Source organism: Pseudopipra pipra, chromosome 5 (genome assembly GCF_036250125.1).
Source record: "Pseudopipra pipra isolate bDixPip1 chromosome 5, bDixPip1.hap1, whole genome shotgun sequence".
Classification (NCBI taxonomy): Eukaryota; Metazoa; Chordata; class Aves; order Passeriformes; family Pipridae; genus Pseudopipra; species Pseudopipra pipra.
Genome location: NC_087553.1, coordinates 4047500 through 4062161, shown reverse-complemented (window position 1 = coordinate 4062161; position 14662 = coordinate 4047500).

Sequence of the window (14662 nt, the reverse complement as noted above, 5' to 3'; positions counted from 1 at the left end):
TTAATTCTGCACTCCCTTCAGTAATGTTTGCATTTCTCATCTTTCTTATCACCTGAGTGTTTATCAAATTTCCTTCACCTTCATCCCCAAAAGACTTAAAAATCCCTTCAAAAAGAAGTAGAATTTGTTCCAAAAGAATTCTCCAGTAAAGAACTGAAAACAAGCCTTGGTGTTTCTAAAGTCAAGCTTCACATCTGCTTTTACACCAGAAGAGAAACTAAAATGAAAACACGCAACACCTTTCTTGTTTGCAGGTTGTCTTTAGGAAGGAGCTCCAAGCGGGACTGAGTAGCCTTGTATTTATTGATGTCACCTCAGTTGTCATCTGTCAGCGATGAAAGCTCTTGATGTATCAATGGAATGCTTCAAATGCAACATGGGAATTGTGCAACAGGAAAATGACTTTGACTGAACTGAAATTCTTCTCTCTGCCTTACAAACCCTGTGGGACAGCACCCCATAAATGGGTTTATGCAGTGCAGAAAGCGTGAACACTGGAAAATGAGATTCCAAGAAAGCAGCAGGTTAAGAAAGAAACTTCCCAATCCAGCCAGAAGGAGTTGCAGAGGAGTACAGAGGGCTGCAACCTGAATCCCTGTGCTCCCACCTGGGACACACTTCTGGTGGCCAAATATTTATCCAAGGCAGGCAAAGCACATCTTTCATCACCTTGTGGGTGGTTCAGGGCTCGATTTAATTGTTTTTCTGGAACCAGGACTGAACAAGCCAGAGCCAGTTTTGCCTTGCTGATGCCTCAGGGCTGAAGTGCAGATTGACCACTCCTATATTTCTTTCCTGAAACAGGTAAATAGAGGTGTCTCCGGAATTTACCAGTGCAGAAGTAAGTAAGGGGGGAAAGGTCCCTTAGGAAACTTTTCTCTTGTTTGAGTGCTCTGTTCAGAGGAGGTGCTTCATGGATGGATTCAAACAGACAGAGGAGATCCTTCAGGAATTGTATATGTGACAAAGTCCGACTGGGCTGATCAGCCTTCCAAAACATGGTGTTTCCACTGTTTGAAAGCTGATCCTTGACCCCAAAAAAATCTGTATCAGGAAAAAGCAAAAGACTAGATGGATCTTATTATCCCTGTTATCCCATATTATCTTTATAAAAAAAAATTGTAGCTTCTCTTGGCTCACTGGCTCATGGTTTGTAAGGAAATCTTAAATGGGAGATGAATGTTCACTAAAATACAGTGGCACTGGTAAACCAATGCCTTTTCTGCAAGGCTGTGAATTCACAACTCCTTGCTTTATTCTGGTTTATGGAGTGCTCTGGTTTACCAGCACGGTCCTCCATGCACTTTATTCTTCTTGGCAGGGTTTTTGGGATTCCTGAGTGCTCCACACAGGGTCAGGAATTCTGATCTCAAAAAATCAGCTGAATCAACTGTAAATCTGTCCTTGAGCACTACAAGAAGCTCTGATGGACTTCCTGAGAGTTGGATCCAATGTGGGAGCTTGATCTCTTGGTCGTCTGTGTTGTCAGGGCCCCGAAGAAGCCACCCAGCCTAAGGTGGGACCTCAGTGTGTGTAGAGGGTGTTTAAAACACAGCAATATCTCTCCCCATGTCCTGGTGTTTAGACTTTGCTCACATTCATCCCCTCTGTGCCTTCAGAAAATGGGAGGAGTTTTTACAGTAGTGAGATGATGACAAGAGGGGCACCTTGCGGGCTGGAGCAGCAAATCCAAGGAAAGCAGACAAGAAAAGGCAAAGGCTTCCCGTGGTGGAAAAGTTCAGCTTTGTGAATGCTGATGTAGAACCCATTTTGTTAACACACTTGATAATTAATGGTGTTTGCCTCGTTGTCTCACCAGACTAATGATTAGTTTGACTCTGGCTGTAAATAAGACAATCTGTGGTTAGAGTAGAACACAACCTCTCCCTGAGAGTTTGTTAAATAACTGCAGATTGTGAAATACAAACACAAATCTCTACCCTGTCCTACGTTGTAATTCTGCAAAGGGTTGTCTGGCTGAGTAATAAACCTCCTGTGAAAGGCACAGGCTCCAGGAACAACAGGTTGGGAATTTGGAATCCGTGAGTAATGTCAGACTTGGTTCCATGCAGCTGGTTTGTGTCACTGGAGGCATCATTGCTTATCCAGAGCAGGAAGGAAGGGCAGAGTTAGGAACAGATCACCAGACCAAAAGGTTTCATGGTGCAGGGATGACAAGGAGCAAATATGACTGCAGGGAGAATAACAATGGCAATCCTGGAGTAAGGATGCTGCAATAAGACTATGCCAGCTTATTTTTTACGATGATGCTGACTTATATTTTGGGAATGCTTCCGCTCATGGATTAATCCTTAGGAGAACATAGCACCTACAAGCTTCTGTGGCTCTTGCAAGTGGCTGTGAGTAGATATAAGCTGAAGATCTGGCCTTCATACCTCTGCCTTCCTGTTCCTCCTCTGGGGTTGTTCCCTTCTGGCATCACTTGTGGGATGAAGCTTCCATGACTTCTGTGCACATGTAGGGTTATGGCTTTGGTGATGGAGCTGAGGGCAGCAACACATGGACTCTTCTCTCTCGTTAATGTATTTTATCACCACGGTATATGTTCTTCCAAGTTGTTCTTTAGAGTGGAAAGGATTCTGCACATTTCATGTGTCTTCTGCTGCGTGCATTTTAATGATGATATTCTAATTAAAAATACAGAGAAGGACTATGTTGTAGGGAAATTTGAGCAGTAGAGTAACTAGTAAAGAGTTAAAGAGCCTGTCAAATTGCAGGTCTTGTTAAGCTAATATGTTTTAAATTAAAGGATCTTAAAACGTAATAGGTTCTTGGTGATTTTTACTTTCCAAAAGGTTGTGTAATGAAAGCTTAAAGGAAAACATAGGACCTGCGAGCTTCTGTGGCTCCTGCAAGTGGTTATGAGGAGATCTGAGCTGAGGGTCTGGCTCTCATCCTTCAAATAGGTCTGGAAGTGGCAAGGATTTTCCAGCACCAGTGGGGACTCTCTCCCTCCTTATCCATCATATCTCACTGCTCCCTGCTCTCTTGCCCTATCCTGCACAACATCCTTCATTAGAAAGAGCAACAGAATGAGACAGCACTTAAATTGCTGATGTGAATGGGTATTTCACAGACATTCCTCTTCTAAGCAGTGAGAACTCTAAGCTGGAGATATGTCAGGACAGTCCCAACTCAGCATGACCACCCACGTGATGAAGCAAACCCTTTCAGGGAAGTGATTCATTGCTTTGGGTTTGTTTTTTTATTTTTATTTTTATTTTTCTTGCATTATACATAATAAGCATTTAAATGTGCTGTTGTTTATAGATGCCCCTGGGATGACAATACACACTGTGTGCATCACCAGTTAAATAATCCTTGTCTGCCATTCTCCAAGGGTGCAGACCTCAGGAAAGAAGGACTGAGAGATGATCATCATGTAATAATGATGTCTCCTCATGCTGACTCAGCTCATTCTGATAGAGGACAACTTGTGGGAGATTGTTCTCCCTGAGCATCTCTTAGGAGCTATGAGCCTCAGGATGTCCTGCCTAGCTGTGTCTGCTCTGAAGTGCTCAGACCTATCCTATCCTGTTGGTCTGGTTAATTTGTTAATGGATGTTTGATTTAATGGGAAAGATTCCTGTTCATAGTCTGCTTCACAGTCCTGCCTGCTGGGTATGTAAAATGCCAAGATACTCCCAGATCACGTTTCTGATGTTCCACCTCCTCCCAGCCTGTATCTGATGTCCTGGTTTACCATGTGTTCCAGCCAACAATGAGACCTAATCGAGTCAATATTGAGCAGGTGTCCCAGGCTGCAGCTTATCAGGTGCAGATTATCATCTCAACCCTACTGGGCTCAGGGACTTGTGTGCTCTTCAGAAACACAGGAAAAGAAAGTTGGTTTAGTGGTTTTTTGTTTCTTTTTCCCAGGAACTGAGAGCCGTGGATTTAATGCAGTGCTTTACGTGAGACTTCCTGTGTGGTCTGAGACAAACCATGAGTTGAATTTCCTGTTGTCTGGAAAGAAATAATCCTTCATTGCCATTTGTGCCCTTGAAAACCAGCCTTGAGGTCATTTGGCCCCTGCAGTCATTTATAAGTTGTTTCAATTTAGAAGAATGGGACAAGTGCTAGGAATCCTCTCTGCTTAAGAGCAGGAAGCATTTCAGTGCTCATAAAAGAAAGTGGATGCTGAGCAAAGGTAATTTGAAAATTATTGCTCTGATTACCAAACTGCAATGTCAGTAAAGAATGTGGCATCATAAATGGAGTAAATAATTTGCATCCAATTTCCACATTTTATTCTGTCTGGAATCTGAAGTGCTGCATCCCAGCCAGTTTCTGGAGCTTAGCCCTGGGGGAAGATCAAGGTTTGCTGATTGTGTTTAACTCCTGAAAGCAAAAATCAAAGAGAACAGTCCCATCAACTTCCTACCACCAGGGATAGAGAGGGCTCCCCTTTCAACCGTTTCAGTGCCAAATTAAATCCTCCTTTAATCCTAGAACCAAATCCCTTGAGCTTTAGCCCTGTTTTTATCCCTGATCACCCTCCCCAGACTTCAGAGCCTGGAAGACAAGACCCCTGGGCTGTATCCTGCTCTGACAGGGCAGGTCAGACAAGCATGGCTGGCAGGACCCTGCCATTCCAAGTGCTTCCTGCTGGGATACTCATCTGCACGTGGGGTCAGTGGCACTGTGAACTATTTATCCAAACTGCATGTGGGACGTGTGTGTGGGTTTTACTTCTCCTACAGGGAAGTGCAGCAAAGCCTCCAGAGTGCTGACATGGCCCCGCACCTGCATTATCCAAAGAGGTTTGCTGTGGGGATGCAGGTTAATGGTTCTCTCCCTGATTTCCCAGATGACTGACAGCTTGGGAAGGCCCGGGGTCACAGCTGATGGCAGTCCGTGGCTCACTCTGCTCTGGCCCCCACTCAGGGTGTTTTGGGGCTGCCTGGATTTGTGTCACTACTTGCCATCAATTTACCACTCGGCTTGCCCAAAATGCTGTCACAGCTGCTTGTGCCTCACATCTCTGAGTTACCCATGTGGAACAGTCTCTGAGTTCCCAGCTCTGAGCTCCGTGTGTGCCTGCAAGCAGTTCCATGGGAACGAGCAGACAGGATTGCTTTTATCCTGTTGTGCCCATCGTGGTTATTCCTCAAAAGGTGGGGCTGCTTTCCTGAGTTTATAGGGATGTGAATGCAGGCCACCACTGTGTGTTCCCTCAGTGTTGTCTCACAGGACACGTGGTTACCCTGGAGCAGTGGGATTACTGTTAGGAGCAGTTAGGATGGGTGTGTTGTTCAGCATTTCCCCCTAATCGTGGCAGTCACTCCCTGCTCTAACAGCTGATGCTGCTTCTGTCCCAGGTGGGTCAGGATTTGCCCCTCCTCATCACTGCCAACATATCCAATGCACTGTCACATGGTTTCTCTCTTTCCTGCAGCTAATGGGAATGCCACCGTAGGGCAGCTGCAGGAGAAGAGCCAGATTCATCTCCAAAACCTCCTTCTCCTGGCTTCTGCTTGTCCAGTGTTTTTTCAGAGTGATCTGTTGGAAGTGATTCATAGTCACCTCTTGTCAGTATGGACCCACATTTTGGACCCACACTGGTCCCATGTATGGCTTAACCAAGTTTCCAGCAGCTGATACATTGTACACACCTTGAAAACTATTAACGACAGGTCGAATCTTCAGCATCCTTTAGCCTGGGCATGCTAATGAAGATTCCCTTTGGAAAGCACACTCTCAGCTGCTTCTGCTGGTCAGAACTTTTTATAGACAAAATAATCTACTTCATGGAATCACAGAATCCCAGAATGGCTGGGATTGGAAGGGACCTTAAGGATCATCTCATTCCAACCCCCCTGCCACAGGCAGGGACACCTTCCACTAGCCCAGGTTGCTCAGAGCCCCATCCAACCTGGCCTTGAACACTCCCAGGGATGGGGCAGCCACAGCTTCTCTGGGCAACCTATGCCAGGGCCTTACCACCCTCCCAGGAGATAATTTCTCCCTAATATTCATTCTAAACCTACTGTCTGTCAGTTTGAAGCCATTCCCCCTTGTCCTGTCACTCCAGACCCTTGGAAATTGTCAGGTCAAATCTGTGAGCTCTTTGTTCCAGCTGTAGAGAAAACCTCTTTTCAGCATCCCATGTAGGTGTGTCTTGTGCTCTCAGTTTCCAACTTCTAATGACAAAGGAACAAAACAAAAGGCTTTCTGTTCTCAGATGGTTTCAGAATCAGGTGAAGTGCTGTATTTCTTGCAGTCACATTACTTACACTGACGTTGCCCTTGAGGACAGTATTACCTCACACACAACAAGAGAACATCTGTGCTCTGAAATGTCAGGGCTCATGAGACAAGAACTGCTCTGTATTAGGTGCTGGGGTAGCTTTCTACAGTTTTCTCTCTCCTTTGATCTTTTATTGGTACAGAGTGACCCATCATCCTTGCCCAGGCTTCCTCAATACAGTGGTCAGTTTTTATTTTAACGCATTTTTCATCCACAGCAAGTGGAGCAGCCCAGGTAAAACTGCTTTGACACCAGCACTCTCCTGCATGTTTGCAGAGCCATCTCCCCCTTGGCACATCCTTGTTTAACAAATATCTCCATCTTTGTGGCTCTGTTTTGCCTCCCCCTTGTTTGTATTGCCTTCCCCTGGTGCAGGTTCATGAGGGCAGCACTTGCCTTGCTGTTCCTGCCTTCCCCTCACCACAGGGCTCTTGACTTTGCACTGCAGAAGCAGCACCTCCTTAGGCCACTGCTCCAGAGGGGGAACACAGCTGCCATCTGATTCCCCAGTTAATCCATAGGCCCCCTGCTAATTGCCTTTACACAGCAGGCTGCACAGCCTAAGTGCAGGAAAACAGCTTGTGTCAATTCACAGAACAGTAATGAGAATAACCAGCCATTAACACATCACATCACATAACAAATGCTGGAGAGCACATCCGATGGCTCAGAATAATTTCTGAGGGCTGGTTAGTTGGTTTTTTTTTTGTTATTTTACTTCCCAGCCACTTCTGCACAGCTCATCTTCGTAGGAAGGGGCTTTTCTTAGGATTATAGATCAAATAAAAATCTATGTATGCTGAGTTACAGTAGCTGGGGTTACAATTCTAGACTAACCCATTCAAACAGTTTTCTGCCAAGGCTGTATTTCACTCTGCAGGTCAACGACTTCAGGGCCAGCTGGGGGGAGTGTGGAGAGAGCAGAACTCCCCAAATCCAAGCACTTTCACAACCAGACTCAGGACTGGGTGAAAAGAGGCAGGAAACACACCGGTGAAGTGGGCCAGGATGCCCTGATGTGCTGCTTTCCTTACTCAGCTTACATGGGAATTCTGTAAGTAAAAATGCTTTGGCATTAGTCCTTCCTACAGCCACAGAGAAACAAAAGAAAGACATTTGGAAATAAACCACTTGGAGCTAAAACTTTGGGAATAGCAAGTGGAGGAGTTTTCTGAACTTGGGTTTGATATTTCCTTGCCAGTCTCAAAGCTCTCCCCAATCAATTCGTGTGTCTGTGTGACACCCCTCCACAGGAGAGACTGGCAGCTGCTGAAGAGCACTTCTCTTTGGTGTGGGAAATAGCAGGGAATCAGTACAAATGTGGGAAATGAGGAATGCTGAGTGCTTTTTAGTTGGGCAGTGGTGAGAAGGGAATCTGTAATGCCATTGTGAGCTGGGATTTGACTTTCCTCTTCCAGATGAAGCTCCCATGGGATTTTCATGCCCAGTTCCCAGTCTTGCTCAAGTGGGTGAGAACCTTATTGTTTTTCTTTTCAATGTACTCCTGTGGCTCTACAGCTCCAGTAATTCCCTTGGATACCAGGGAGCTGCAGATGGCATTGCCATGATGAACTGTCCAGCGGGAATCTCGGTCAAACCTTCAGCTCCCTGGAGTCAGCTCAGTTGTATTCCAGCCATGGGATGCTCTTTCCTGCCAATTTTGAACGTCACTCAAAAGAAGCACATGTCCACAGCTTGATTCTCTCCCCTGTTCCATGGCTTGATTATCTTGGCATCATCAAGGAGTTGACAGCAGCTGCCTCGTTGAGTTCCACCAGATGGGCTGGCACAGGCTTCAAACCTGGATGCTCATTTATTTTCGTTACACAAGCTGCTTATGTTTATTTTTGGTGTGGTTGTTGCAAAGCTGGTGGAATTGTTTGGGAGGCTCCAGGTTACCTTCAGCATGTTTGGATCCAGGCCCACAGGAACGTTCGCTCCTTTTTGCTTGGAAGAGTGAGATATATCAGGCTTTGCTCCCCGAGATAAAAGCTGAGCTGGAAAAGAGGGATGGCTGGAAAGGCAAACAGAGGGAACATTTTTTCTCCCAATAAAGGCCATATTTTGCAATACTAGTGGATTTATAAAGCGTGTTCATTGCATGGAAAGGGAGCAAAAGCCTTTCCTATTGAGAACTCCCCAGATGAAAAACCTGCTGGCAAGTTTCAGTTATCACTGAAGTGAAAATACCCTCTGTTTTTTATAAAAGTTATTTCTCCTCCTGACAAGAGCTGATCCCCAAATGAAAAATAACAGAGCAAGAAAAACTCTTTATGAAAAGCACAGGATAAGTGTCCCATGAAACCTGAGACTTTCAGTTAGTCCACATCAGGTCTTCAAGGAGCAGAGGATATCAATGAACAAGGAGAACGTTTCCTTTCCTGTGTCTCTGTCTTCCAACACAACGTCTGTCCAGTGGATACTGCAGGATCCTTCCAGAAGGAAAACCTTGTCCATGGTTCACACTGTATCTCACAAGGAAGTGGCATTTCTTGTAAGTGGCAACAATAACAGCAATTCAGAGACAAGAACAGCAATTCAGAAACAATCCCCTATTTGAGCTGGTTTAAAAGATAATATTTGTACGGTAGGTAGAATAACAAATAAAGATCTCCAAAGTTCTGGTCAGGAGGGAAGGAGGAGGGAGGGGTGTTTGAGTAACCTGTTGTCAGCTGGGTCTCTGCATTTAAGGAAAATTCTGGAAAGAATGGATGTTGTTTGTAAGGCCAGTGCAAATCCTCCATCAAAAACAGTTCAGTTTAGACCTGAAGAAAGTTCTGTCAGAGTTACTGTGGTCCTGGAGACCTGAGGGCCTTAATACTTTAGCAAAGCCCTTCTTGCACTCATCAGACAGCAACAGCCACTTTTAATTCTTCGGGGAATTAAAACCAAAACATCCAGAGGTGTCAAGCTGCAGTATCTCTCCTCCCTGGGGACTGCAGCCTTCCAGGACACCACTGGGAATAGGGAAAGAAAGGCAGAGAAAAGTCAAATAATTTGTCCAGTGGGAACAAAACGTGCCATTTTATGAAGGCTTGCTCACCTTAAACTGGCACGTTAAACCCGGGATCACCTCCTTCCTTGGTTCCAGCCCTGCACACTCTCCATGCCCAGGAGTCCTGGAATGAACTGTGGCTCATTTCCTTTTGTCTTTGCTGCTCTCATGGCCCTTTACAGTGCAGGATTTCATATTTCATTGCATTTATCTTCCTAGTAGCACAATAAAATAGGGAAGTGCTGATATCCAGAGCTTACAGGGAGGTAACTGGGACACAGTTACAGCCAAAGCACCATGGATGGAGGGGATTCTGCCCCTCTAGCCCTGCAGTGCTGCATCCAACTCTGGTTCCTCAGCACAGGAAGGACATAGAGCTGTTGGAGCAGGTCCAGAGAAGGGACACCAAGATGATCAGAGGGATGGAGCAGCTCTGCTGTGAGGAAAGGCTGGGAGAATTGGGATTGTTCAGCCTGGAGAAGAGAAGGTCCGGGGAGACCTCACCGGACAGCAGCTCTGAAATGTCAGGGCTCCAGTACCTAAAAGGGCCTTGTAAGAAAGATAGGGACAAACATTCTATGTTTGTATTTAGGACAAAGGGTAATTCGTTTTAAATGAAAATAGGGTTGATTTAGATTAGGTACAAGGAAGAAATTGTTTTACAATGAGGGTGATGAAACACTGGAAGGGGTTGCCCAGAAAAGCTGTGGCTGCCCTATCCCTGGAACCGTTCAAGGTCAGGCTGGCTAGGGCTCTGAGCAACCTGGTCTGGTTGAGGATATCTCTGCTCATGAGATTTCAAAGAGCAGGTTTTTTCCTGGGTTTGTGATTATGTGATTATGATTATAAACACACCAGAATATTACAACGTAGAATTATATGGAAGTAAAAAAAAAAAAAAAAAGGAAAAGCTTTTCCACTTCCCAGATGATTTGCTATTGCTTTTATGTTCCCTTAAACCCTCTTAAAGAGCCTTTGTGAGTTGTTTTGTTGCCTAATGCTCCTGCAGTAGCTCTCCCTTGAGATTCTTATCTGTCAGCCAAAGCATTTTAGATAAGGTTTACTCCATACACCTGACTTTTCAAGTGCATCGTGCCTGCAAACCTGTGAATGAACATGGCCATTGCAACTGTGTTTCAGATGCAGCTGCATCAGCACCTCTTTTATTCTGTTTTCTGTATGAACTCAGGGTAATTTCTATCTTGTTCTGATTTTCCTTCCTTTTCTTATGGTTTACATTTAAAAAATAAAGCAAGAGGAGACAGGGGACTCTTCATCTCACAAATGGGTCTGTAAGGAATATTTCTATTTTAAAAGGCTATTTTTAAAAGAAAATATGTTCTACATGAGAACTAACTTCAGTGACTGTCCCTTAGTCACACCATCCCCCCTAATATTTATGTAGGGCAATGTAAGTAGGCAAAGCATAAAACAAGGTGGGAAAGTTGATTTCCCTTCGTCCTTGACCAGTGTTTCAACTGCAGACCTCTGAGGAGCATTTCTGCTCTGGAGATAAGATTACACTATCTGAAAGGGAGGGAAAAAAAGGAAAGCAACCAGTCTGAGTTATTAAAACATGAGAGTAGTTTAGTTTCATCCTCTGCTGTCTGCTGACTCACTTTGACCTTGAACAAGGCCTCTTCATGTTTTCCTGGCTGTAAGAAAAGGGTAATAACATTTTCTGCTTCCTGGAAAAGGCTGTGAATGTAGCTCAACATTTCTAATGTATGGAAGGTACAGTGGGGGCATAAAATTGTTTTTCCATATGCCACAACTAGGAAGAGTTATAACCACAATGTCTGTAATGCCAGAAGCTTCCACACAAGTGTCCCACCCAGGATGCTGCCTTTTTTACCCTCCTCTGTAACTGCTTCTTTTTTCTTGGAAGACTGAATCAAAACAACTCAATTCCAAACAACAATTCAATCAAAACAATTCCAAGATTGGAGCTAGGAAAGAAAAAAAAAGGGGTTTTTGTCCTCTTGCAAATATTTTGGTGATTTTGCTCAGAGAGATTCTGTCATCACAGTCTTATTTAAGGTAGTGTCATTTGGGTGTAAAAATGCTTCTTAGCATATATTACATTCAGTTACAAACCTTTGAGGAAAACAACTGGCAAATAAATGCTCACCAATGGAAAATCTTGGAAATGTCACTCTTGTTGTGCTTGAGCCTCTGATGAGGTTATATTTGAAATACTGAGCAAATAGCAGCAGTATTTCAGATATTCTGATATGAGGATTTAGGAAACTCCATAGACTTTGATTCCTGAGAAGGTTCTGGACCAGCTGTTAAAAAATAACTTTGTAAGTACCTCAATGATTATAAACCGATGGAAGAAACAGCACACAAGGATTGCTGGAATGGATCATGTCCAGCCACTTGAATTTCTGCCTTTGGCTGGTTAAGCAGCATTTTTTGTCTCCTAACACCTAAATGTGAAGACAGTGAAGCCCTGGAACAAACTGCCCGTGATGCCAATGAAATCTCCTGTTGGACATTTTTAAGGAACAAGTGAGACAAACACCTTTTGAAGATTTCTAGGTATGGTTCACTAGAGAGTCTCTTTTCATCCTCTCACATTTCTGGTGCTCTGTGATCCCCACTACAGAGCTCAAGCCAGGTCTGTGTCAATAATCAGATGCTGCTGAGGAAGAGAAGAGCTTTGTTGTGACAATAAAACCCTCCTTACATAGCAATTGTTCCACTTTCTGAAGCAGAGGTGAACTCCCAGCTGGAGCCCTTTATCTGCTGGAAGCAGTGAGTAGAAATAGTCCAGGGAAAAGCACAGAAAACCATCATAAGAAGAGTAGAAAATGTGACTCACAAAAAGGAAGGTGAAGGCACTGGGTTGAAAAGGGAAGGCTGAGACATGGTGCAGCAGCTTGCAGGGGATTGACACAAATGGGGCAACAACTTCGGCCATCCATTTATGGATGGGCAAAAAAGAAGCAGGTTCACCTTCACCTAAAATATTTAGGCAGGATATTAGATAAGTCTCTCTGTCTGGAAGTGTGGCAACGAGTTAGGAATTACTACCCAGGGATATCGATTTCCTAAAGTGAAATTAAAAATGTCAGTGTGGTGCCCAGGTACTTTTAAGTGGCCTCAGTGCAGAATGTTGGATGAGATGATCTCCTGAGACTCCTCCGGGCCTGCCAGATCTGGGAATTTATCCTTGGCAAGCATTGATTTTGGCATGGGGGTGAAGTGTGGGGAAATGGAGCAAAAGAATATATCCAGGAAAATGACTCTGGGAATGAGTGTGAGCCCTTTCTGAGGGAAAGAAAACAACTATGTTGCAACATGTCACTGCCAGGGTGCTTTATAAACATCATTATTTATAAACATCATTATTTTGATGTTGTTTTTGCAACTCACACCCTTCCAGATCCCTATTAAGGCCTGAATTTGCTTACAAGGGCCGGGCCATGTTGTCACTTGCAGTGTTTGTATCCTGCTCTCATTCATGCTTTGGTAAGTCCAGAATTTTGGAGGACATCTCTTGGGTCAAAATGTGCTTTCAGAAAGAGAACATGAGTCACACGGGAGTTGCTGTTGGTCTGCCAATGTGGTGAAAAGTCTTTTGGAAGCTCATTCCATTGACAGTTAAATACATTTCTGGAAATCCTCATCCTGCAGATTTATTTCCAATTTGCTAAAATCAACTGGTGAGGACTAGAATTGCTGCCAGAACAGGCCTCAACATCAAAAGTCCTCTCATCCTCCATCAGCAACTGCTTAATTGAGGCTGTAGAAAAAAACTCTGCTGCTTTCCCTCTGCTCAGTGGTGAAAAGAAACTGCCTTTGTACTTGAAAACCTGTGAAAAGTTGAAGTATTTGACTGTTAGATGGAAAATCATCCAGTGAATGTGAACCCAAAAATGATAGTTTCACATGTTTCTACACAGAAATCCAAATGCAGTTGACACACGCTGTGCTCTGTCAAAGCCAAAGGAATTCCTCCCTTCCCTAGTTGGCTGGATCCTTGTTCTCTTTCTGAAAGGCAAATCTTTTAGTGACTTTTCATTTTATAATAATTTTTCTAGAGGAAAACTGATTTCATGCTGTATTACTGGAGCAGTTGGCAGATAGAGATAATGAGCCTCACCTTCCCATTCCTTAGCAGGGAATTTGTTGGGAAAACAGCCCTGGTGTGGCCACCTCATCACTGGAAATGTTCAAGGCCAGGCTGGATGGGGCTCTAAGCAACCTGGGATAGTGGGAGGTGTCCCTGGGTTGGACTAAGTGACCTTTAGGGTCCTTTCCAACCCAGGCCATGCTGTGATGAAGATTCCATGAGGATGGTGAAGGCAGCAGAGGTGTTGGATCACCCAGGGAAGCCTTGTGGAGCAGGGCCATGGGTATGAACACATTTACCCTACATGTCACTGGGAAAGGCTGTCCTGAGCTCTCCAGGGTGGAACAGCTGCCTCAGCCACTTCATGAACTCCAGCACTTCCAGCCCTGAGCCACATCCTGCCCACTCTGGGGCCACACACCGGATTTCCCACCCCTGTGGAAGAGCTGAAGTGGGGAAGGAGGACAGTTGAGTGGGAGAGAAATATCAGGGAGCTTCCATACTTTGGGAAATTAAAAAATTTATGTTCCCAGCCCCCTCCTGGGTTTGCCCTGCTTGGAGAGCCATGGGATGGGATGGATTTGCAGTGTTCCTTGGTGCATGGGTTTATCTCCAAGCCTGGGATCACAACACTGCATTTGCCTCTCACTCAGGCTTAAATGTACAGGGGATTAAGGCTTTGATTCAGGGAAACATTTCAACAAGAAGTCTTGTCTTTAGCAGCAAAACACTTCAAGGGCTATGCAGAATCTCTCATAACCCCTCTGCTTTGATACTGTAAAATCTCTGTCAGGAAAGACAGGTTTCTAAATGCCTTTAACTGCTCTACCTTGCGCTGTTAGAACAAAGGAATGAGCAAAAATTGCTGTTGGAAGGGAAAGAATATGGCACTTATCAGGAACATTTAAAATACAATTAAATACAGAAAGCTGTGGCGTGTTCCTTAATCAGTCACTAGAAATCTGAAATTCCCATGAAATGCTGATGGGTTTTTGCTTTAGGGAAGACACAGAACTCTGCCCTCCTAATGGCATGGTCTGACCTACAATCACAGCACCTTTACTCTGAACACTTCCCACAAACAGCTTTACCAGAGCTTGGCTTTCCCCCTTTTCACTTGTTTCTTAAGCTCATTCTGTAGTTTTGAAACTTTGGGTCTTCCTACTTTGCTACTCAAATCTCATTAGACACAACCTTATATAAGTGAGGGATGAGCTCATCCTTCCCTTTGATAGAGGAAGGCATAAACCAAACCAATTTGGTACATAAGGCAGGCAAAATAAAATATATGACTTGGAGTAGCACTAAGCATTGG